Genomic DNA, 27611 nt, shown 5'->3' with positions numbered 1-27611 from the left:
CCCTTGCTCTTTTTATCAGTGATTGAGTTGTGCACATTTTCTTCTAAATGAGGAAAAGAAATCTTTACTCAAAAATTAACATTAATGTCCATGACTTTAAACAAATCTGTGATAGTGGCTATCTCATGATAATTTAATTACATCTAATAGTTTAATAACAAAGATAAAAATGAATGGGTTTGGAGTACTGCTCAATTCTGATTAAAATTGCTCAGAATGTTAGAAGTAATTGCATTTCCCACAACACTGCCAAATCACAATAATAACCGGAAATCCTCTGAAGGTAGAGCAGTTTTAGATTATCAACATGTGTGGACAGATTTGACTCAAATTTTTAGTGTGTATTTTAAGTGAAATGGTGAATGATGGCACTAGTTGTATATAATAATAAAAATAAGCATCAGTGCAAATTCACATTTCCAATGCTTGTTTTATGCCCCCAGAGAAACGAGAGCACAAGAAGATGTAGCTGGGCAATGGTAAATTTTGTCGTGGACTTCCTTAGTGTGTGTATGACGACCCATTTGTCCTGCCTTGCAGCTGTGGTATAGGAAGAGAAATGCACTAATGTTTGTCACAAAGACTAAACCAAGACTTCGTCTCTGCTGTAGTACATCTGACTTGACATCGGATGCCAGCAGCTCCAGTACTATTGAAACAATATTATTTCATCAGTTTTTGTCTTAATCCATTTGAGGCAACAGCAACAAAACTACAATGGCAATGTAGTGTAAATTATTGATTTTCCTTTCTCACAGTCTGGGTGATAAGAAGCCCAAGATCAATGCACCAGCAGATTCAATTCCTGGTGAAGATTGTCTTCCTGGTTTTCAGGTAACCACCGTCTCCTTGTCTTTTCACGTGGCAGACAGAGCAGGGGGAGGGGAGGAGGGGGAGCAGCAGAGAAGAAGGAGGAGGAAGAGATAGAGAGATAGAGAGAGAGAGAGAGAGAGAGAGAGAGAATGATTATGATCTCTCTTCCTCTTCTTATAAGTACAGTACTACCATAATGAGGACATACTCTAATGACTTCTTACACTAAAAGGACCTAGCAACCTACCTACAAATACCATCACATCGGAGGTTAGAGTTTCAACACAAATTTTGAGGAAACACAAATATTGATCCCTAACAACGTCCACCAGATTTTCATCATAGCTGCAAGACTAATTTCATAATACTTATGCTGGATATAGGTAAAGATTGACTTCAAAAGTGCCTTAGCAAATTATTTGGGGTGATGGATGCCACTAAGAACTTAATTCTCAGGATGAGTATTGTGGTACAGTGATTAAGCCACCACTTGCGACACCTGCATCACATATTGGCATGCCTTGGCTTGAGTCCTGCTTCAACTTCCAATTCACGTTGCAATTAATGCACAACCTAGGAGCAGCAGATGATGGCTGCATCCCTGCCACACAGGTGGGAGATCCAGAATGATATCTGGGCTCCTGGTTTTGGTCTAGCTTAGCATTTGCTGTTTTGGGCATTTAGTGAACCAGCAGGTAGAAGATCATTTTCTCATTCTTTGTCTCTTTCTTTTTTTTAAGATTTATATTTTTTTATTTGAAAGACAGAGTAAAAGAGAGAGGTACAGACAGAGAGAGAGGTCTTCCATCTGCTGGTTTACTCCCCAGATGGCCCCAACAGCCGGAGCTGTTGCTGGTCCAAAGCCAGGAGCCAGGAGCTTCCACCACCCCCTCCACCAAACTTTTATAGTAGAATTAACCCTAATTCTTCTTAAAGTATTCAAAATACTTGTAAGGGAGCAGTCTTCCTAAATTCCTTCTATGAGACCAGGATCACCTTAAATCCAAAACCAGGAAAATATACAAAGAAAGAGAACTATACACTGATATCCCCCCTATGTACGTAGATGCAAATATCCTCAACAAGTTATACCATTTTTAAGAAAAGCACTTGGAATATTCAACTCAACGAAAAGGGAAATGTGTCCCTAAACACAGGAGTAGAGTGTAAAACATATCCTTGGAGACTCAGGTGTTGAGGGAAAACAGTTTGTCACAGAATGAACAAGTTTAAAGAAAAGATGCATGTCTAAGCTTTCATGTCTTTCCTTAAGGATTTGTATAACAAAGAATCTAAAGGAAAGCCTGAGCAATCACTGACCAGTGAAGGAGGATCCCACAGAGTTCATGAAATTAAGCAAAGACAGTGTTTTCAGGAGGGGGATCATCTGTGTGAAATGTTTCATAGAGATCACAAAGGTAAACAATGTGGTCATTCAATTAACCAACATAACATTCAGTGGCAATGTGTCTAACAATGTTGATGAAATTGGGTGGGGAGATATGGAAAAAGGGAAAATGAAAAGAATGGGCAGAGGCCCTCTGGACAGGACAATGTTTGCAAGGCTGGTGAGACTCTTGAAGAAATTTTACTGACAAGCAGTACAGAAAACAGAATGGTGCAACAGGGGAGAAGACATGGAGAACTGTTTTGTGGGAGAGATGACAATGTTTTACATGCTTCCACAGATGACATAGTAGAGAACGTAACTGTCATGATGCAGGGGAGAGTGTGGTAAATTACTAGGTGATTATTGAATTGGTAAGAGAGAAAAGCTTAGTGCACAATTGGGAACATGATCTTAATTAGGAAGATGGACCTATCTTCCAAAGTAACAGGAGTGATGGAACAGCATTTGAGTACAGCTGCTACTGGGCTGTGTCATGGATGTTTATGGAAATTGTGTTGTGATTATCTAAGGCTCTATTGCCTTAATACAAGACTACAGGAATGGGTAGATATTTAGGGGTGAAATAAAGTCTGAAAGGTTTATCTAGAATAATGGGAGAATGAATGGATGAGCAGACACGGTGTAGTTCCTGCTCATCACTAAGATTCAAACGAAAAGTTAAATGTGATCAGTAAAAATGGTTTTATGTTATTCTCTACCCATGTGGAGCTGCACAGGCGCTGCTGTAAAGTCACAGTGGAGGGAAACACTCCTACTGTTATAGATTTGTCATAAAATAGTCTTTTGAAGCAGTTCAATGAAGCCAGTGAAAAGCAAGCAAGGGAGATAAGGTTGTATGCAAGGTACTGAATTTAATGTTTATACATGGAATTCATTCTGCATGAAGTGAAAAAATAAGACACAAACTCAAGGTAAGCTGACTATGTAACTTTTAGGTCCAGGTGAAGCTGAAGAAGTATTACAGTTCCAGAAATTAAGGAAACAAGCTGAAAAATCAGCAGGAAAGGGTCAGAGTCTAGAAGCATTGAGGTTAATATTAAAAAGAGTTTATAGATAATGGTAATTATGGTTCAAGTGCAGGGCTTCACAACCCCAGCACTACTGGCATCTTGGACTGGAGGTGTGTGTGTGTGTGTGTGTGTGTGTGTGAATAAGGCTACTCTGTACAATGGAAAATATTCAGCAGCATCCCTGGTTTCTACTCACTAAATACCAGTAGCAACCCTCCCTTAGTTCAAACAACAAAACATCCCAAGTTCTGCCCAAATATTTCTTGGTAGGGCAAAATTTTCTCAGATTAAGAACCATTGGTGTAGGATATGACCATTGAAGTCAATGCAGAGGTCAAGGGATAGATCACCAAGAGTACAGAGCCAAAAGAGTTGGAAGAATCATCTTCCGTGTATAAATCTCTCTGAATTAAAACAGCAGAGGTTGGGGAAATTTATAAGGAAAAGGAGCTGAAATCATGCACAAATGATGTCAGAATCATTTAGATTTTGACAGATATGGCATCACAACTGTGTGGTGGATGGCATAATGTGATGATAGGAGAAATTTCAAATGGGAGCTTGAGGAAGGAGAGAAGGAGAATAAGAAGTAACAATGAGGACCAAAGATGCTAATTATCTAAAGGTCATACCTGTGGGAATAAAAATAGCGATAGCCAGAGGCTGCAGGGACAGCTGTATCCTCAAGGGAGACTCTGTTTTGGGTTAGAAAAATAATGTGAATTAAATGTCCAGAGACAGGTCTGAGGCTATGGAAAATTTTGTTGCTAATAGTGCATGAGGATATTAGAGTAACTATAATGTTGCCGATGGTGGGGGGTGTTCAGGAATTATGACTGAGAATGAAAGGGTAGAATATGAACTCTGAGGAGTTTAAATCTTTGGTGAACTACATAAATAGATAATGGGGAAGAATGATAATGGATAATTTGAGGCAGTTAGGAATTGCAAGGCTGTGAATGCTGTATGCGTAGAGAGATGAGTCCAGTGCAGAGGAAGCAGAATGTGATATAGACCCTGAAAATGAACTACTCAAGTTCTGAGGATAGGGAACAGTCTTACTTGCAGCCCTTGGGATCCTCCCTGACCCATCACTATAAAATATAGGATCCTATTGGGCATAGTCTATGTCAGATGAGTAGGGATCCCTCAAGTCTCACAGGAGTGTGGATTCCTTCTTCATCCCTTCCCCTCGGACAGAAAATAAAATAGAGTGTGGGTTTCACTGTGAGCATCATCTTGATTCCTGTAACAGAGACAAGAGGGTCTAAAGAGACTGTATCATACCCTAAAGTATCCCGCTCATGATAACACTGACTTTGAGTTGGCCCCATCAATTCACAAAAAGGAAAATAATTCAATTTGGTAGAAACAAATTAAAAGGATATGATTTGCTTAGCCTGTGCTAATGGAGGGGAATAGATGCATATTTTGCAAAGACTTACCACAATTTGATTAAGAAATATTGACAAGAGGCTGGTGCTCTGGCATAGCAGGTAAAGCCACCACCTGCAGTGCCAGCATCCCATATGGATGCTGTTTTGAGTCCTGGCTGCTCCAATGCTGATCCAGCTCTGTGATATGGCCTGGAAAAGCAGTTGAAGACTTTCCAAGTTCTTGGGCTCCTGCACCCTCATGGGTGACTTGGATGAAGCTCCTGGCTCCTGGCTCCTGGCTTCAGATAGGCCCACCTCTGGACATTGTGGCCATCTCGGGAGTGAACCAGTGGAAGGAAGATCTCTCTCTCTCTGCCTCTGCCTCTCTGTAACTCTGCCTTGCAAATAAGTAAATAAATTTTTAAAAAGAAAAAATAGTGACAAAAGGATAACTGGATAGAAAAAATTTTCTTCATCTTTCAAAATGAGTATGAGAAAGGATTGCTGTGATATGACCTTTTTTTTAAAAACTTATATTTAATGAATATAGATTTCCAAAGTACAGCTTATGGACTACATTGCCCCCCCCATGACTTCCCTCCCACCCGCAACCCTCCCCTTTCCCGCGCTCTCTCCCCTTCCATTCATATCAAGATTCATTTTCAATTTTCTATATATAGAAGATCAGTTTAGTATACATTAGGTAAAGATTTCAACAGTTTGCACCCACATAGAAACACAAAGTGAAAAATACTGTTTGAGTACTCGTTATAGCATTAAATCTCAATGTATAGCACATTAAGGACAGAGATCCTACATGAGGAATAAGTGCACAATGACTCCTGTGTTGACTTTACAAATTGACACTCCTGTTTATGGCATCAGTAATCTCCCTATGCTCCAGTCATGAGTTTCCAAGGCTATGGAAGCCTTTTGAGTTCTCCGACTCTTATCTTGTTTAGACAAGGTCATAGTCAAAGTGGAAGTTCTCCCTTCAGAGAAAGGTACCTCCTTCTTTGAAGACCTGTTCTTTCCACTGGGATCTCACTCACAGAGATCTTTCATTTAGTTTTTTTTTTTTTTTTTTTTTTTTTTTCCCTCAAAGTGTCTTGGCTTTCCATGCCTGAAATACTCTCATGGCTTTTCAGCCAGATCTGAATGCCTTTAGGGCTGATTCTGAGGCGTGATATGGCCTTGACTAAACAAGTTCAGAGTTGGTGAACTCAAAGGGGCTTCCATAGCCTAGACAGCTCATAGCAAGAGTCTCGGGCGATTGCTGATGTCATAAATAAGAGTGCCAATTGTTAAATCAACAACTGGAGTCACTGAGTACAGGCTCCCCACGTAGGATCTCTGTCCTTAATGCGTTTTACTATGAAACTTAAAAACAACACTGCTAGTCGAACAATGCTCTATACCTTGTGCGGTTGTGTGAGTGCGGCCTGTTGAAATCCTTGCTTAGTGTATACTAAGTTGATCTTCTGTATATGAAGGTGCTTGAAAATGAAACTCGATGAAGGGCAGGATGGGAGAGGAAGTGGGAGAGGGGAGGGCCGCGGGAGGGAGGGAGGTTGGGGGGGAAGCCACAACAGTACAAAAGTTGCACTTTGTAAATTCACATTTATTAAATAAAAAAAAAAGAACTTATGCGGAAAAAGCCATTGTAATTCATAAACTGTACTTTGGAAATTTGTATTTATTAAATAAAAGTTAAAAAAAAGAAAGGATTGCTGTTAGTGAGTGAATTAGGAAGACAATGGAAGAATTATCACAGTATAAATTAACCTGCCTGATAAAGAGGGAGTTGAGGGACTAAGAAGAGAGAAAGGGTACTGACCGGGTGGGAAGAATTACTTTGGAGACTGTGTACTAGTGCAGTGTTTGTGTGTGTGTGTCTGTGTGTGTACATAATATATGTGAATGTACACATGTGTACATCCCTGAAGTACAGCAACATTCGAAAGCACAGTTGGATGCATTCAGAGTATATACACATATATCACACACAGATTGAGAAACACAGATTTCAGGAAGTGTTGAGGTACTCTATAAATGGGTTAACTTTCTGAAATTTTTGTATGAACTTTACTAAAAACAGAATTATTTAGTTGATAATAATTCTCAGGATTTGATTGGTGTTTTCTAGGACTTCTTTGTTACTTTATGACATCACACTTACTAACATATTTAAAAGTATCTCAGAAGTAGCCAGACTGTAGAACATCAGGGAAGATTACTGTCATACTATGATTTCATGGTTTGTTTATTTGCTTGTTTTAGTTGTGGCATGAATCTAAGGGGTCAAACCCAAGTTCACATCACATCCAATATTAACCAAAGTTAGCCCATTTGACACTGTTTTATAAGCAAGGTCTTTTCTACCAGTTGACTCTTTTAAAAATAACTGTTGTGGACATTTGATTAAAAAAGCATGTGTTTAGGAATTTAGATAAATGCAGGTTGAGTTTGAAGAGGCACCGTGACACTTAATAACACTATATAAACTGAGATTTCCAAAATCTTCCTCTTAAATCTATGTATTTTTATTGAATATATGACATTGTATATAAATTTTCAGGATTTTAGCTTCATGCTCTGAAATTGACTTCTCACAGGTATGTCAGCATTGTGAAAGATCATGGTATTTATTGCCTATAATATTGTTTTTACTATCAAAAACAAAATTGTGTCTAAAAAAAGAGAAAGAAAATGATAAAATATGGCATACTCCCATCTTTCACAAGGGATAGCACTATGGAGGATACAAATGCCCACACCAAGTCATGATTTATCTCACATCTGCATAGCAGTGACCTTTCCTTTGTTTTCTGTGGCTCACCACTGAAAATACACGGAGGATATACACCACCTCCCTGTGCTTGCCAGTAAGTTTCCCTTGAAACCTTATTTGAAGTAACACAGTAGTACTGAGGATTTCTTTTTGCTTATGTCAGGGTAAATCCAAATTTTATTTTTTCTCTCCCTAGTTAGTGATTATTGAATTATTCATCTTATTTAATTTGTGATGTGTTATTGGATTGCTATATCTGATATATTTTAATGTAAATTTTTTTCAGATAGATAGGTCACAGACATGAATAATCCAGTTTGTACAGCTATTTTCTTCAATAACCAGAGAAAGGATATACTACTATGTGTATTATATTTGGAAACTGCATAGATCTGGTGTCCATTCTTTTTGTTCTTGGCTTTAATCATGACAGGCCTGGAGATCTTGAAAAGGCTTTGCAGATTGACTGCCCCTGCACTACTGCACGAGACAATGAACTCCAAAAAATTTTAAAGCTCTAAGATTTAAAAAGGCTCCATCTCTAATAAAAGATACATTAACCCGGCCGGCGCCGCGGCTCACTAGGCTAATCCTCCGCCTTGTGGCGCCGGCACACCGGATTCTGTCCCAGTTGCCCCTCTTCCAGGCCAGCTCTCTGCTGTGGCCCAGGAGTGCAGTGGAGGATGGCCCAAGTGCTTGGGCCCTGCACCCCATGGGAGACCAGGAAAAGCACCTGGCTCCTGGCTCCTGCCACCGGATCAGCGCGGTGCGCTGGCTGCAGCGCGCCAGCCGCGGCGGCCATTGGAGGGTGAACCAACGGCAAAAGGAAGACCTTTCTCTCTGTCTCTCTCTCTCACTGTCCACTCTGCCTGTCAAAAAAAAAAAAAAAAGATACATTAACCCAAAAATATATTGATCAAAAATTATTAAAATGAGGCCAGCACCGTGGCTCAATAGGCTAACCCTCCACCTGCGGCGCAGGCACCCTGGGTTCTAGTCCTGGTCGGGGTGCCGGATTCTGTCCCGGTTGCTCCTCTTCCAGGCCAGCTCTCTGCTGTGGCCCAGGAGTGCAGTGGAGGATGGTCCAAGTGCTTGGGCCCTGCACCCACATGGGAGACCAGGAGAAGCATCTGGCTCCTGGCTTCAGATCAGCGCAGTGCGCAGGCTGCAGCGGCCATTGGAGGTGAACCAACGGAAAAGGAAGACCTTTCTCTCTGTCTCTATCACTGTCCACTCTGCCTGTCAAAACAAATTATTAAAATGAAATCATTTGCTATTTCTTGAAAGGCAAAAGTACCCCTAAGATACATATTTCCCTAAATCTCTGTTGTCACTTTGGAGAATTCCATGGTCTTCACTACTTAGATTAAAGTGGAATAGCTCCCTTGGAAAATGGAACAGGCTATTGCATTAAAGTTCTTAGAAGAAGTAATCTAAGGATGTTTAAAATCTTAACGTATTTTTTAAATAATCACTTTATTCATGACCTTATAATATAAAGTGCAATGAGAGAATTTGCAATACTAATAACAGTTCCATAGCATGTACTTGCCTCTTGTAGTACTTGCCTCAGTTTTACTGAGGTGGGCAAGTTTTGGGTAGAAAGAGAAATATACACTGATGATGGAAAAAGGAATGGGGTAAGGCTAAAGTCAAAGTTGTTCACACATTCAGATTATCACCCTCAAATAAGAGGGACTACAGGCACTGGTGGAAGTGGGGCTGCAGCGAGTCTGAGGGTCGCTGGGGACCTGGAGACACTCAGCAGCCAGTTTGGAAAAACAGAATTTTTCCTTTAAACTGCCTCGCACATGCCAGAACTGAGAGCTAGTCTGCTGTGTATCCTTAGGGGAAAAACACAGCAACATTATTCTTGTTCTTTTTTTTTCTTTCTCTCTCCGTAAAAGAAAAAAGAAGCAAAATGAACACAGAAGCAGATACACAGGTAAACATATAGCAATTTAACTTGAGCGTCTGCTGGTTTCCTTCTTAACAACTCTTTTTTCTGTCTTATTTCTCCTGTCCTCTACTCCCAAAACACAATGTCACACTTCAAGCATTCAGGCTCTTCCTTCAGCATAATGAGCTGTCTTCTCCCCCAGAACTTCTCGGTATCAATGCAGAACGTGTTTCCAGGTGCGTGTAAGTCAGCCTTGCACCATTTATAGGGACTTGTTTGTCAAAGTTCACAGCTTAGCCACATTTACTGCTACTCTAACTTTCTCTGCAATGTTATGGTTGTAATTATTTGGTGTTATTCTGGGAGTTAATTGCCAAGAAACAAAATTAAGGGAGCATGTCTGATCCTTTCCCTCCTCTGAGACTACTGAGAAAAGAATTGAGAAGAGGTGAGCTTTAATATCAATCCAGCATGGACCATTTCTCTTGTCATTGGCCTCACTGAAGGAGCTCACTTCAGGAAAGTCACAAAGAGGTCAGAAGATTTTAAACTGCAGACTTACATCTGCAATACAACGGCCAGAAACTTTCAGCAATTTGGTACAGCTGTACTGAAAATCTACTTCCTTTCTCTGTCTATCATGAGCTTGAATAGAAAAGTGCTGGTGCTCACTGTGCTGACAAGTAACTCTTGGAGCAATATTTAAAATGAAGCATTTTAGTAGCTATTATCTTTTAAAGCCACCATACATTAGATTATTAGGTAAAAGTAATGATCCGAATCATTTGAGATAATTGAATGACATCATTGATAAAATTTAGTTGTTTTTTTTTTTAGGAATACAGAATGTGGGAAACCCCATTTGAACCATTAAGCCTGAAATATGATGCTAAAGGCAGAAGGGTTTATGTCTTTGCTAGTGTACCCCATCTCTCTGGTGTTACTCACGGTTTGCTGAATTTGTTTTGACATCTGTGTGTATGCATATCCATATAGATGGTGGGAAGTGCTATATCAGCCCATTTTCTTCTTTTAAGACAGAATTCTTTCTTTTAGTGCCTACAGGAGCCACCGTTTACTATTGGTGGAAGTGCTCTGGTTTGACTCCTACAAGTCAGGGAGGATCTGTGTCGTCGAAGCAGCTCAATGCAGGGCTCTGCTCTTGCTCGAAGCTCAGACCTGCTTCTGCATCAGCTGCAGATCTGCCATGACCAAGGCTTCTCTTAAGGACCCAGTGTTCATTCCACATACAAACAATTAAGGAAACTATTTGTCTTAATTGCTGAGCCTCCAACAGATGTTTTGCTAATAGAGGAAAGATATCCTCATCTAAAGTATTGCTTTAAGATAGGGAAAGCACTGTCTGGTGCTAACATTTGAATTCTGACAACTTTGAAAATGTTTATGTTCTACTTTGAAGGGCAAACACACTTATAATTAAGGACACAATGTTAAATATGTCAATATACCATGATTTCGATTGATTTTAAATGTGTTGCATGTTCATAGAATTTGTGTTTATGTAAAACCATTACTGCTGGAAAAAATTCTGCAGGTATGGTTAAAAATATTGAAATACTTTTGGTAGGACAGAATTATGTCTTTATCAAATAAATACAATGTTAGGTTAATATTAGACTTCTTTAGCAAGTAGAGGGTTTTCTTTAGGTTATTATACGAATTTTAGAGAGTGAAATGTTTTCATGGAATTCATTAATTTGCATATTTACAAATACACAGAGATTTTTAAAGCTAAATGTTGCAACTCCTACATATGGTTTATCTATTAAAATGTTAATTCCTTCTCATGTGAAAACCGTTTAATAGTTAATAACACTATGTGAAAAGCACCAATTCGTCACATTCCTAATGTAGAAGTTAATTTTTAATTTCCAAATATTTGAAGTTGTACCTGTTTTTTCTAGGTAAGATTGTAAGTCTAGCAACAACAGGCTTTATTGCTAGTCTGAAACATTGTAATACATTCCCCGGGTACCATTAAATCACCTGTAATTTGGACCTTTGCCCATATACATATTTAGTACAAAAGAATGATGAGCCCAACTTACATTTGCTCATCCTGCTTCAAGTAAAGTGTCCATGAATCTGCTGGCAGCACTTGAACACATTCACAAGTCAGGCAGACAGAAGTCTATGAGAGACAGAAATTTCTCTCTTGAACATCTTTCTTATCTTTCATTTATCTGTAGAGATTTGGCATTCAGTAGGTCTGCATTTCAGATTGGGGTCTAGTTCACGACTGGAGGTGATACAGCAGATTATTCGACTTACCTGACATTAACTAGAGGGAGACTTAGGACTTCTATTTTTTAAAATGATTTCAGAGCCTTAAATTACATCAATACTAGTTATTATTATTTCCCTGGATGTATTACTACTAAATACTATTGTGGAAAATAGAGCCCTAATTTTGGCTTTCCCCCAAAAAATATCCTGGTGGTTTCTATGGCAATTGTTGAATTACCAAGAGTAGACTGGCATTTTCTGTATGTGTGCTTCTGTGTTATCATAATGAGATACCTATTATCCCAATATGATAACCACTCTTTCTCTGCATGGACTTGTCTATAACAAGATATTTTGTGTGTAGGAATACAGTAAATTAACTAGATCATGTGACAGTAAATTTGTCCATAATGCACTGATGCTGCTGAGAAAACACAGATTGTTTTATAACAACTTGAGATTCAACATTCAAACATTTAATAGGTTAATCTTTTGAGATCTTGCCATTAGTGTACAGGCATTATATGAGAAAATATTAATTCATGTATATATTCATATTGATCATGGCTCAGTTTACCTTGGGAAAATTATTTATGAAACAGAAAAGCATCAAAGACAAAGATTATCAACCATTAGGTAACTCTAAGGCAGCAGGACAATGAAATTATGATCTACATTGGGGAAAATTTCTATAAAAAGAGGGATACAAAAGTATCATAAAATGATTAATCCATCAGGAATATCTAATGACCTTAAATGCTTATGTGCCAATATCACAGCCTCAATATATGTAAACTGAAAATCACAGAGAATCCAGGGATAAGCCCAAACAAATATGAACAACTGAGTTTTATTAACATCTATTTTTAAATTTTTATTCTTTAATTTTTTATTCTTTAAAGAGTTTTTAAAAATCATTTATGTGTGTTTTTATTTGAATGGTGGAGTGACAGATCAGGGTGAAGAGAGAGGGTGTGTGAGTGAGAGTGAGAGAGAATCTCCCATCTGCTGATTTTCCCCCCAAGGTCCCGAAAGAGCCAGAACTGCTGAACTGAAATGCCCAGAACAGCCAAAACTGCTCCATGCTGAAGACGGGGACCAAGGACTCAGTCTGTCTCAAGTGAGTAGCAGGAACCCAAGTACTTGGACCATCACCTGCCTCGCGGGCACATTAGCAGAAAACAGGATGAAAAGCAGAGATGCAGAGGTGGGATATGATTCCAGTCAATCCAGTGTGGGATTTAGGTGTTCCAAGTGTCAGCGTAGCCTGCTGAATCACAACACCCACCCCTACTTTTAAATTTCGATTGACATGTTAATAATTGTATTCATTTATTTGGTATGTTTGTGATATTTCAATAGATACAAAAGGGATTCCTTTGCTTTATTTTTTAAAAAGTTTATTTACTTGAGAGCTAGGGTTATAGACAGAGAGAGGGAGAGACAGAGAAGTCTTCCATTCCCTGGTTCATTCCCAAAATGGCCATAACGGCTGGAGCTGGGCTGATCCAAAGCCAGGAGCTTCTTCCGGGTGTCCGGCGTGGGTGCAGGGGTCCAAGGAATTGGGCCATTTTCTGCTTTCCCAGGCCGTAGCAGAGAGCTGGATCCGAAGTGGGGCAGCAGTTCTCGAACCAGCACCAACATGGGATGCTAGCACTGCAGGCAGCGGTTTTACCCGCTATGCCACAGAACCGGCCCCCTAATTCCTTTGCAAAAACAATGTGTAACTAACTGAGTATCCATATGCAAAAAATGAAGCTAAATCTATACTTTAACACAGAAGGATTATGCACTTATCTGTAACACAAAACTATAATGTTTGGGTAAAAAAAATGGGAGAATGTGTTAAAGATATAAAGCTGAGCAAAAAGTCTTAGACCTGATACCAAGAAATATTACTTGAGGGAAAAATATTTGACTTTAAGCCTCAATACATGAGCTATTTTGCTCTCAGAAAGGCTCTAAGAAGATAAAAATATGACTTATAAAAAAGTCTACAAATCTCATATTAGACAGATGTTTGTGTCCAGTATGTATAAAGATCCCCTAAAAACTCATGAGGAAAAATATATGAAAAAAATCGGCAAAATTCATAAATGGATACTTTATATACACACACATAGTTTAATATCATTAATATAATATATACAGTAAATAAACACAATAAAAGATGCTCAACATCACTAACCAATTAGGAAGTCGCAAATTAAAGCCACAATGCAATACCCTCCAACACATACCAGAATGGCTAAAAATGAGCATGAGAAACAACACTAAATGCAGAGTTATGTGGGATGGGTGGAAGCAACCTAAGTCCATTGTGGAGTAGATTTTTGCAATAAAATCTAACCACTATTACACTCCATTTTGTTAAATTAAACATGTGATACACATTAGTTTCATGGACCACAATGATGCAAATAATAGGACTACAATCAATTGATCAGACTGACTTGCAATACCATAACCTGCAGAAGTATCAACCACGGATAGACACTGCTGATAGCACTCAAAGTTTCCACGATGTGGCAGAATACGTCTGTTAGTTTCCTTGGGTTCTGGCAAGGACAGTTCCTGATACAATGTGGTCCTTCCATGTGAGACAAATATCGACTTTAGCCAGAATTCAGAAGTCCAACATGCCGGGGTCATATCTGTCTCGGAAACAGCATCTTTGATACAACATGTGTTGCTATGCAAAGGCAAAAATGATTGTATTTTGAATGATTCAGGCTCAAAAAGCAGCTTGACTTCTCTTGTTTCATCAGGTAATGGGCACTTAACTTGGGCATTTGCATGATGAATCCCAATGGTTTGATCAGTAGCTGTGATTAGCTTCTGCAGTTCATGCCCCTACAGGGAGGAGTATTAACCTTCCAGTCTTTAGTTTTCCAAGTGGAGACCAAACAGTATGCTATTGGGAACAGTCTTAGATTCAGAAAATTATTATTATAAGTTGAATCTCGGTATGTATTGGTCAGAGTTACAAAAATGGTTGAATTGTGTTCACTGAGGAGAGTGACCATGCCATTTTCTCTTCTTTAGAGCTGGGGTAAGTTTGAACAGTTGAGGAAGTCCTGTGGATTCCATCAGTTTTCAGCTTAGGAAAATCATTCAGGAGCCTCTGTGAATTAAGTACCTTAGAGGTCCTGCATCTTTTTTATAAGGCAGTTGATGGGGGATAGAATTTTTCCCAAAGTTTTAGTGCACTTTCATTATTATTATTATTATTATTAAAGATTTAATTTATTTAAAAGACAGTTACAGAGAGAGAGAGGGAGAGGGAGGTCTTCCATCTGCTAGTTCACTCCCCTAATGGCTGCAAAAGCCAGAGTTGAACTGATCTGAAGACAGGATCCAGAAGCCTCCTCTGAGTTTCCCATGTGGGTGCAGGGGCACAAGAACTTGGTCCATCCTCTACTGCCTTCTCAGGCAATAGCAGAGAGCTGGATCAGAAGAGCAGCTGGGGCTAGAACTGGCCCCATATGGATGCTAGCGCTTTAGGGCATGACTTTAATCCGTTGTGCCACAGCACTGGCCCCTTATTGCACTTTTGAAATAACATGCAGTCATGGGGACCAGGTCTGGCCAGCAACATTCTTGAATAGGACATTCCCATTTGACAAATGAGGCTTGTTAGGTATTGTCCACCTTGTTAGTTATTCAGTTCAAGTCATCCTACACCGAAGTCAGGCATTCAAAAAAAAAAATTTTTTTTTTTTTTTTTTTTTTTTGCCAGGCAGAGTGGACAGTGTGAGAGAGAGACAGACAGAAAGGTCTTCCTTTTGCTGTTGGTTCACCCTCCAATGGCTGCCGTGGCCTGCGCGCTGATCCGAAGGCAGGAGCCAGGTGCTTCTCCCGGTCTCCCATGGGGTGCAGGGCCCAAGCACTTGGGCCATCTCCACTGCACTCCCGGGCCACAGCAGAGAGCTGGCCTGGAAGAGGGGCAACCGGGACAGAATCCGGCGCCCTGACCGGGACTCGAACCCAGTGTGCTGGCACCCAGTGGCAGCTATGTTGTGGAGGTCACAATGCCAAACTTCCAAGTGTGGATGCTATATTGAGGTTGCCTTCCTATGACAGAGGACAACTGGCCAAGTCATCAGTCATAAAAACTCAAAGCTCAAATAAGTTGTTAACAGCATGGAGACACAGAGACTGTGCCATGATTTTCTGGGTAGCTTTCATGCATACTGTTGGTTGTATCCCACACAAATTTGCTGACTTGTGGATTATTCAATTTTAAAGACCAAGACAAGCACCAAAGTTAAGTGTGTATTGTCTACAGCACCCAGAGCCTAACAAGATGCTAGGCCTTCATGTTGGTCACTAGGCTTAGAAAGCAGCAATCACTTTCTTGCCTACTATAGGGATTAGATGTTTGGAATCTATTAATATTGTCCCAAGAAATTCATGTTGACTGGCAGTTATCTGAAATTTGTTGGGATCTACTAGCAGCCCTTGTAGGTAGATCACCATCAGGCTGTTGGGACTAGTGATTATGACTTGCTAAACAATAGGGCATCAAGTGTCTAGTGGAAACTGGATATTGAGGAGTAGAGGCACTTAAGTTAAATCCTGACCAACTACTGATTGCAAATGGGAAGAAGACTTTGGGAAGTGATTTTTGTTTTGCATTTCCCCCAGAGGTTTTCCAGATCTATGGTATCCTCTAGAAGTACATAGATGTAAAAACAATCCCTGGTATATCGTTAGCGGTAGAAATGGCGTTACATTGAATCGGTCCAAGGGCTTCATCCCGTAGGACATGCTATTCTCTTCCCTGCTGAACCTGAAGACCGTTAGCTGAATCTGAGTGCACTTTCATCCTTTATCTGCAAAGGATGGTGACTTGGGGGCACATATCTTCAGGCCATAAAGGTTTGATTTTCCCCTCTTCTGCCACATCTCAGACTTTCAATCCTCTTGCCAGATAATGAACATATAGGTCTCTCCTCTAATAAACTTTATTTTTACTGAAACAGCCGGATTAGAGGACTTATAAGTGTTGATGGCACGAGGAGGAAACTTTGCATTTAGGCTATGTTTTGAGAAACATGATGGCAGTTCACAGTTTAACCTAACAGACTTGGGTCTGCTGAAGGTCTGTGTTAGATGTGGAGAGTTTCGTGGCTGACACCCCATATTTTTCAGGCTTGGAAACACCTAACACATCAGTTAGAGCTGCATTACTTTTAGGATGGGGGTCACAGGGTTTGCACATTTCTGGATGTCTCAGTCTTGGGCCACACAGAGTGACTTTATTTGAGGAGTACATCTGATGCTACGTAAGCTCTCTCTTTAAGCTCATGATGTTGTCCAGAGTGTATGGCCTGGATACAAGAATTTGTCTATATTTTTTCAGCCCATTTCTCATTATGCATTGGATCACATTCATTACTATTGAAAACTCATTCTGAAGCAGTAAGAGCCTCTGAATAATACTCAATACCTTAGGAGTGGTTTCTTGAATAAGTTTGCCAATCTCAGAAAATCTTCCAGATGGAGACAAACCGCTTATAAATTAGGGCTCACTGCAAAGCTCCGAGGGTGCTTATTGACCTCTCTGGAGGGACATTAGGCTGCAATGATAGATACACGAGTTGTGGGACAACCTGGCTGTTGCCATTCTTCCTTCACATGCATGATGTACTCTTCACCTGAGCCAGACAACATTCTGATGAATCACTTTGTTTCTTACATGTAGGACCATGTTTTCAGGAAGTGAAGGAGAGAAGACCTTGCTACCCGTGGAGGACTCCTCTCAGCAATAGTACAGTTGCTGAGGACACAACTTCTGCTAGACTGGCAGAAGGATTATCTATTTGCCTGCATGAACAAAGGTCCCTGGATTTTGTTTGGGTCTATCAGTCAACAGGGAAGATTGGTTAGGGAGTCCCACCCTACTGCCTCAGCACCACGACCAGATGAGAAATATCAATATCCAGGGAACAGATTAGGCTGGTTCTCTGGTGCTCAGCATGAAACCACATCTTCCTCTTCAATCAATCAATTGGAAATGAAATAGAGAGGCCATTTTTTCCACTCGATTGCACATTATTTTCCAGTTTCTTGCTCCTATTCCCAATGACTTCCCTCAAATCTCATCCACTGGTCCAAAGTCCCTCCCATTTCCTTCTCCAAAGAGCCATCTCTGCCACAATCCCACCTTTATTACCACACTTGTCTAGAACACTGAAGGCTCTGATATTTAATTCTGATTTCAAACATGTAGTAGGTGTATTCTAGTGCCATGGATATTAATAGAAGACACAAGGCAAAGGTCAGAGAAGAAAGATTACCTATTCCTTGCAGCCACACCAGTAGTGAGAGCACCAGCACCAGTGTTTGTGCTGGATCTGTGAGCCTCATGTGCTCTAGGGTCACAAAACAAAGCCCAGAAGATTCCTGCACTCAGTTGCATTACAGTAGAGAGCCCTGAGGTAGGAAGATCTAATCTTTTATGCAGGGCATAAGTGTGACTGCTCTTAGCTCTAGAGGGAGACATTGCTGTATTAGAGAAGAACACTCATCCTTTGTGTCAAAGGAGTGTGTAGTCTCTATGTCCTAGAGCCCTTTACTCTGCAAACAACCTTGAAAGGCTGCTTCGTAACAAAGGGCATTTGGTCCCATGCTTGTAAGAGTTGCAGAGTCTCAAGAAACCCCTGGGAGATGATTGCCTATCAATATAGAATAATTCAATTCAGACCAATTCAAGTGAGTTAAGCAATGCTTCTGGTAGAGTTAGAGGAATCAGTAAAGCAGTTATAGATTGGAACTCTGCAATGAGGGCATTGAGAAAGTTGAGGAAGTCTGAGATTTTGATTCTTTGTTTGGTAAAATATCAAATTTTAGAAATCCAATTAGCATAAGCATGCTATGTGTGCTCATTAATAACAAGACAAAAGTCAAAGGAAAAGAATATCGGTTTTATAATCCATAGATATTTAAAAAAGAACACATTTTATTATGAAAATACAGAAAACCAATATCGTGGCATATGCATGGAGAAACTGTTCTAACAAACTCATCAGATTGTAACCCCTGTAAATCTCTGATCCACTAACATGATAGATGTCAGGAAAGGTCCTTTAAGATGCTGGGTATCTAATATGACTCAAAGTCTTAAATTTTCAATTCAGAGACAGAGCAGTATAGTTGGACCTCATGCCCCATTTCCTCCTTCATTAATTTTTGCTAAAGGGGTTTTAGACACGGAGGAGAGAAGTCCTAGGGCTGTGCACAATGCTTTGCCCATATTGTAATACAAAGCTGCCAGATGCTTCCCCTCCAGAGGAGGGGGAGTGAAGGTCAATGGGTAAGCGTGCTCGTTGCGAAGCACTTTTACTGACTGAATTACACCTGCCATGTCAGCAGTACCCAGACTCACCTCTGAGGTACAGCAGAGGGAGGATGAAAAGGAGGATTTCAGGTGGTAATTTTGTGCAAAAGAACAGTACTTAGGGAATGACAGGAGTGTAGAGAACTCTTTATGCCCTTATAAAAGGTCATTTCGTAGGGGGTATCTCACTCTCACCTTTTTTATATTCCTTCAGGAGGAACAAAAGATGTATTTCAGATGTAAGGTACATTTTTTCTGCTGTTTATTATTCTCGGTGACACCTTTGAATATACTATTTTGTCTCCAGATAATTCCGGAAACTTTTTCCCTAGATCTTAAAGACATACAGAGAGAGATATGTGTAGAATATGTATATTATGTGTGCTTTTCTATGTATGAATGTGCACCTGTGTGTTTGTGTGAGTGTATCTGTGTGTGTGGCTATGATTAGACAGGTTGGGAACACATGGAGAGTTTGACTTCTATGCATTTTCTGTGTACAGTGACTGGAACTCTGATAAATGCCCTCTGCTGCTTCTTTTGTTGTCTCTCGGACTCTGGAATCTTCCCTGACTTCCCCTTTCCTGTTTTTATGGTTTTACAGTCTCAGCTTAACTGAGATTGGGAGTTAGACAATAAGCATGAAGCAGAAGGTGTGTTTGGAACTGGAGAACCAATTAAAGTGAATTTGGTAAGATCATGTAAGACTCCAGGAAGAAAAACATTTGCTTAATTAATATACAGCATTTTTGCATATGTTGTGTGTAATCTTTAGTGACTAAGTTCTTTCAAATGTGTCTTTCATAAATCAGTGTGAGTGCAAAGAGTACTGTGAAGTGATAATTTTTGTTGGTGTAGATGCTCACTGCAACTTCAAGAACATGACACAACCACCAAAATAGGCAAAGTTCAGGTCAACAGCATGAGTTTGAACCACGACAGGGCCTGGAGCTGAGCCTGGGAATTAAGGAGGAAGGGATAAAATAATATCCAGAGACAGAAGTTAGGCAGGAGAAAAAAGCTTAAAAAAAGAACATTAGATTGCCAAGCCGAGGTCTTACCACACAAAGAGAAACAACACTGAGCTTAGAAACAAGGCAAAGTTAAGCTTGCAAGAAAACCAACAGCAAAAAAATCCTGCCCAAAACAAGCAAAAAAACAACAAACACATAAAATCTCCCTTCCTCTTTTCTTCTTTCCTTTCTTTCCTCCCTTCCTCCTCCTCCTCCTTCTCCTCCTCTTCCTTCTCTCTGTTTCCTTTATCTGAAATTTATTCACTTGGCACTTTAGGGAATGCATGCTAGCAGTGGAATTCTCTAAGTGCCCAAAAGAAAAACATAAAATGCTCAAAGTGTTACAAAAGGAATATTATTGTGCCTTTGCTGTTGAAGTTTGAAAACCGGAATTCTTAACAAAGTAGGTTTCAACTAGCTAAAGACAGTCATCATTTATGAGTATGGAAATATTTTTGTTAGGATCTTGCATAACAAGATTACCTGAAGTTATGAATGGTTTATGACTTTCCACTGTAGAATCATTTGTAAAGGAACACAACAGTTAGTTTTGTTTTTTGCCAGATAAGCAGCTGTAAATGAAAAAAGGTTTTACTTTTGGAAGGAACATAAGCAGAATTAAAGTAAGAATGGTTAGACAGTGGTGTTGGCTGTCATCCCTAGATGCAGATGCTGCGATGAGGTTTGGGATGTAGGATGTTATTCAGGATTGAGTCCATTGAAAGAAAGGCAGGGAAAGCACAATTTGCAAAGTTAAAGTACAATCTAGTGCCGGTGCTGTGGCTCACTAGGCTAATCCTCTGCCTTGCGACGCTGGCACACCAGGTTCTAGTCCCGGTCGGGGCGCTGGATTCTGTCCCAGTTGCCCCTCTTCCATGCCAGCTCTCTGCTGTGGCCAGGGAGTGCAGTGGAGGATGGCCCAAGTCCTTGGGCCCTGCACCCACATGGGAGACCAGGATGAGTACCTGGCTCCTGCCATCGGATCAGCGTGGTGTGCCAGCCGCAGCGCGCCAGCTGCGGCGGCCATTGGAGGGTGAACCAACGGCTAAGGAAGACCTTTCTCTCTGTCTCTCTCTCTCACTGTCCACTCTGCCTGTCAAAAAAAAAAAAAAAAGTACAATCTAGGCCTAGTAAATCTTCAGCTAACTTTTGTAGAGTCTCCCCAATTCATCTCGTCATTTAAGTGTTTTCTGCATGCTATTAACATGGCCTTAACATCATTATATAGGGTAACTCTGTCCTCAGTTAGGTGTAGCTTCAGGTACATGGGCCTGTGTGGTTATGCAGACTCTGAAGTTGCCGTTATTTGGAGGTTTTCGTTGTCCACGTTTCACATCTGGGGAGCAATCCTCAGTTTAATATTAGTAACACCGTTCAATAAGAACATGGATAGTGATTTTAAAAGAGACTTCACAAATATAATATACAAATGCCTAGTCGTGATAATTATATACACTACTAAAATATAATACAACATATTCGCATATATCTTTTGTCATCAGGAAAATGTAAAGGAAAATCACATAGTGTTACAAAGGTAAAAAAGTTGCTAATAGAAAATTGGTGAATTTCAAGAATTGGAGATGATGTGGAGCATCAAGCTTGATCCTCTACTGCTTTAGGATTTAAAAACCACACTACTTTGGAAAACAGTAGGTTAGTTTGTAAAGTGAACAACAACAACAACAAAAAACCGATAGAGTTGGTGTTGTGGGCCACCCTCTGTTGCTTTAGCAGGCACATTAGCAGCTTTACCCTCTACCCCACAACCAGACCAGCTCTGGCTGTTGTGACCATTTGGAAAGTGGGCCAGTGGGTGGAAGATTGATCTCTCTATCTCAACTCTGCCCTTTTTTTCTAAATAATTATTTTATTTATTTTAAAGACAGAGTTACAGAGAGAAGTAGAGCCAGAAAGAGAGAGAGGTCTTCCATTCCGCTTGTTCACTCGCCAAATGACTGTAACAGCCAGAGCTGAGCTGATACGAAGGCAGCAGCCAGGAGCTTCTTCCAGGTCTCCCATGGGGGTGAGGGCCCCAAGGACTGGGGCCATCATTTACTGCTTTCCCAGGCCATAACAGAGAGCTGGATCGGAAGAGGAGCAGCCGGGACTCAAACTGGCGCCCATATGGGATGCCAGTGCTGTAGTCTGGGGCTTTAACCCACTGTGCCACAGTGCCAGCCGCTCAACTTTGCCTTTCAAATGAATAATTAAATCTTAAAAAATCTATGATATGATCTATTACTAATTATCTTCTTATTACCCAATATAAATAAACTTATACAATCAAATATTACTGTTTACAGTAGCCAAGTATTACTGTTTATAGTAGCTTTGTTCATAGTAGTCCAAATGCAGGACACGTAGAAACATCTCCCAAATTCATTAGTATGAAGGAAATACAAACTGTCAATATAAAGAAACAAACCAAAACATGGAATCGCAAAACATGGGTGCTGTGACAAACAGAATAGTGTGATAATTTGATTGCATTTATATGAAAATCTAGGAAATTATAGAATCTATAAGGACAGAAATCCAGTCAAGGCTTTCCAAAGGCTGAGCGTCAGCAGCTGATTGGAAAAGAGCATAAGATACTTTGAGCTTTGAGAAATGTTCTATGTTGTGATTTTGTTGGTGGCAAACGTTTGTTACATTTTATCAAACAATATTTTCAAAATATGTTTTATGAAAATTGCACTTTAATGACATTTAAAAATGATCTAACATTTTAACATCTTTATTGAGATAGAATTCACATAAAATATTTACCTATTTAAATTGTACATTTCAATGGGTTTTAGTGTATTACAGTTAATTATACAACCATAATCACAATTTAAGACACAGCATTTTCATCATCAAAAAAGAAGCTATTCTCTTCTTTTTCTCTCTTATCTTTCTTCCTATATCTTATAATCCTCTGTTTTCTCTCTATATGGAATAAATGCTTGTATTAACCTAATGTAGTTCTTATTCACATTCTTTTTAAAATTTTACTTATGCCATTGAAATTATTCTTAAATCCAAGGGCTGCACAGTATTCAATTATATAAGTGTTTAATCTGTTTAAGAATTTTTCCAGTTTTAAATGTAAACTATTTTATTGATGGCTTTTGGAAAACACAAATTACGATATATAAGACACATTAATAGCTGGGGTTTTTTGGTTTAAGTTAAGACAATTGCTTTATTTCTCCCTATTTTTTGATCTAGAAGAATCACTCCAAAAGATGAATAATGATTAACAACAAAGAATTAATGTGGATACACAGTTTTCAGAACTATTCAGAATTTCAATCAATATTTCTTTTAACATTAAATATGTGATTTGTGTAGACCAGAGTAAAACTATATATACTTTGAACCATTAGCACATAAATTATTCTAAAGTAGTAAAAATGTCAGCAAAACAGTCAGTACAAGTTTTATGACCTTGAAGGCGTGAATGCCTTCTAATAGAAGGGGAAAATTGAAAGAGTTCATGAGAATGCAAACTATGAAAAACACCATACATGACGCAAAGGTTTTATTGCATCAAAATCAATTTGTAGGTTGATTTCCTGTGAATTTTTTGAAGTATCCTCACCCTTTACTGGAGGAAGAGATGAGTGTTGTAAAATTACAAAACAGAAAAATACTGCTCATCTTCATTTTACCTCATGGTATTTCAAAAGCTATACTAGATAAATTTCGGAGAGGAATCATTTACAGTCACGAAGAAGTTGTAAGATGCTGGACGTTCGTTTTATATGCTATTAAATTTGACTTCTACATGGTGGTTTTCTACTTGAGTGATTTTCACATAAGTCTGTTTATAGATAGTCAAAAAACTCTATGCCTGCTGTTACTGGCACAACATTGTGTTATTGTGTTATCGACAATGAGGACCTTAATGAGCGATTGGTATTCTCCCAGGATATGTGGATAAAAAATGACTTCTGTAATCAAAAGGTTGAAGGCCTGGGAAACTCTTTTGGCTTGAAGGGCTAGAGTGCCAGTCTTTTAGAAAACAAATCAATTATTTTCAAATAAGTACAAGATAAAGCTTGACATTGCTACCCCGTTTGTAGAGACAGGTAGGATTTATTTATCTGTTAATGTACACAGGTCAGCCCTCCCTTCTTGGAGCGTGGAACTCGAGGGATAAACATTCTTTGATTTGTAGTATTATTCGAGATGTCAATTGGAACAACCTTTTACTTCATGTGCTCACTTTCTTAAGGTCTTAATATGCATTCTTTCTTGTGAGAGTTAGGGCTATAGGTAATTTAATCTAGATAAAGGACATTAGGTGGTGATTGGTATTGGTCTGTCTGCCTGAAAAATTAACACTTCATCTTCAGGAGAATATAATCCTACTCAATTCTGTTTCACTGGTTATATGGATATAACAGCAGGTTAACGACATGGCCTGAAGCACCAGCATCCCATATGGGCGTCGGTGCTGCACTTCCAATCCTGCTCTCTGCAATGGCCTGGGAAAGCAGTGGAAGGTGGCCCAACTCCTTGGGCCCCTACACCTGAGTGCGAGACCTGGAGAAAGTTCCTGGCTCCTGACTTTGGATTGGCACAGCTCCGGCCATTGTGGCCAATTGGGGAGTGAACCATCAGATGGAGGACCTCTTTCTCTCTCTCTGCCTTTCCTCTCTCTGTGTTAATTCTGACTTTCAAATAAATAAAATAAATCATTTTTTTTTAAAAAAGAACATATTTGTGAATTAGTTGACCTCTTTCTCTGTGAATGTTAATTCCTATTCCAGGCCCCAAACACAAATATTAAACATGTGCAATTCGGGACATGCTCAAGCTGACTTACCTCAAACGGTAGAGTTAGAAACATACCAGGGGATTCCAATTCAATCCCATCAAGGTGGCATGTACCAATGCCATCTCACTAGTCCCAGTGATCAATTTCTGTTCACAATTGATCATAATGATAGGACTAAGAACCAAAGGAATCACATAAACAAGAATAGTGTCTGCAAATACTAGCTGATAGAATCAAAAAGGGAGAGAACCATCCAACATGGGAAGTGAGATACACAGCAGACCCATAGTATGGCAGATGTCCTAAACAGCACTCTGGCCTCAGAATCAGCCCTTAAAGCATGCGGATCCAGCTGAAATGCCCATGAGAGTATTTCAGGCATGGAAAGCCAAGACACTCTGGGGGAAAAAAAAAAAAAAAAACCTAAATGAAAGATCTCCACGAGTGAGATGAGATCCCAGTGGAAAGAACAGGTCATCAAAGAAGGAGGTACCTTTCTCTGAAGGGAGGAGAGAACTTCCACTTTGACCATGGCCTTGTCAAAATATGATCAGAGTCAGTGAACCCAGGGGGCTTCCATAGCCTTGGCAGCTCATGACAAGAGCCTAGGGTGATTACTGATGCCATAAACAAGAGTGTCAATTTGTTAAGTCAACAACAGGAGTCACTGTGCACTTATTCCTCATGTAGGATCTTTGTCCTTAGTGTGCTGTACATTGAGATTTAATGCTATAACTGGTACTCAAAGAGTATTTTTCACTTGATGTTTCTGTGTGGGAGCAAACTGTTGAAATCTTTACTTAATATATGCTAAACTGATCTTCTGTATATAAAGAGAATCGAAAATGAATCTTGATGTGAATGGAAGGGGAGAGGGAGTGGGAAAGGGGAGGGTTGCAGGTGGGAGGGACGTTATGGGGGGGGGAGCCATTGTAATCCATAAGCTGTACTTTGGAAATTTATATTCATTAAATAAAAGTTAAAAAAAAAACATAAAGCATGAAAATGTTGTTTCCCTAAAGTATTTCTTGGTGTCACTAAATATTTCTCTAAACTATTCACAATGTGCAATAAAGCGATCTTTTTCCTGAATATGTCCCTGTGGGTACAATGATAGTTTTGTGGGAATAAGAAAGCCTTTTTGAAGAAGGGATAGTTTAAAAAACATAATTATTACCTTTAACCAAATTTGGAAATTTGCTGGATGCTTGGTCAGAAAAGATATTTCTAAACTTTGTTCCTTCCAAGGGAAATAACAAGGAAGGGAAAGGGAAGAAGGTCTCTGGAAACAGCAGAATTCAGAAACCATAGGGAGATTTCCATATATTATCATTTATAGTTATTGTTTGTTTCTTGGGGAAAATGTTAAATGCTTAATCCATGAAATAAGTACTCTTTTATCATCTTGAGTTTAGGTAGATTTGTGATAATATCTTTAACATCTTCCTTAATTTGAATTGTAACTATTGAAACCATTTATTATAATGGTATTTGCTAACTCCTAAAAATAACTTCTACAAATTAGGGACTTTGGTGATTTCATGCTGGGGTCACTTGGTTTCTTTGCTCTAAGGCATTTTGTCTGAATCTTTTTAGTCCTAGCATGTTCTTCTTGAGTACTTTTAAGATTTTAATTCTCGTCTACTTCAACAAATTGAGAAGATGAGCAGAACGTGGGGAGTAATTCCACAGGTCTGGAGTGAACTCTGTGGTCAGATCTGCCTTTAAGGAAGCGACATCCTTGATTCTGATTTAGGTGATTCATGGACCAATCACAGGAAGTACGACTTTGCATTGTAATACATCTATAATGTATCTCCCCATTTGGACTACTGGGTCCTTCAGAGCTCAGTGAGAAGAATTCCTAGCATTTACCACTACTAGCATTTAGAATGCATTCCTCATGTGAATTACTAATGAATCTAGCATCACCAAATGTTGCACTTGATGCTTATTCATAGACAGTATACAGACCTGCTTCCTCCTTCCAACCTTCCCTTTTTTTTTTTTTGACAGGAAGAGTAGACAGTGAGAGAGAGAGACAGACAGAAAGGTCTTCCTTTTTTTGCCGTTGGTTTACCCTCCAATGGCCACCATGGCCGGCGCACTGCTGCTGGCGCACCGCGCTGATCCGAAAGCAGGAGCCAGCTACTTAATGCTGGTCTCCCATGGGGTGCAGGGCCCAAGCACTTGGGCCATCCTCCACTGCACTCCCTGGCCACAGCAGAGAGCTGGCCTGGAAGAGGGGCAACCGGGACAGAATCCGGTGCCCTGACCGGGACTAGAACCTGGTGTGCCGGCACCGCAAGGCGGAGGATTAGCCTACTGAGCCGTGGCGCCTGCCTCTTTCTTTTTCTTTTCTTCCCTCCCCTGTTTCTAACTGGGAAGATTTTTTGAATGCTTGGGAGAGATTACCACATCATTTATAATTATACTTGGGTTAATCTTTCAATGACTTTATGTTCCGTGCATTCCTAACTTCATTCATGAGTCTCAGAAGTGGCTTACCTTCAGTCAGTGACTGTGGTCTGGATTTAATTATTTCTTCCACTGGAAATCACATATACCTACCTCTTCTTCCCAGCTCTTGTTAAAAATCACATTTCTGTTTGTACTGTGGTGGTAAATATAAGCTCCTACTAACGTTCTATAGGACATAATTGTCGATGTTAACTGAGATGTAAGCCAAGACATTAGACATGCTGAAGTAAGGAATCTGCTGTGTGAGTATTACAAAGACAGGCATGATAAAGAAATGATTTGGCAATTAATCAACTTAGATACTCTAACTTATGATCAGTGATGCTGACTGTAATTTCCGATTCATTCAATTTTTAGGACTAAATCTTGGGAGTTGGTTTCTGTGATTCACCTGAAAAATTGAATTTCTTTTTTTTTTCCTTTGTCTCCTGTGAGCAAGAGTTTTTCATCCATTCG

Source organism: Oryctolagus cuniculus, chromosome 10 (genome assembly GCF_051225735.1).
Source record: "Oryctolagus cuniculus isolate XC-2025 breed Fujian yellow rabbit chromosome 10, ASM5122573v1, whole genome shotgun sequence".
Lineage (NCBI taxonomy): Eukaryota > Metazoa > Chordata > Mammalia > Lagomorpha > Leporidae > Oryctolagus > Oryctolagus cuniculus.
Note: the sequence above shows the minus strand (reverse complement) of the source record.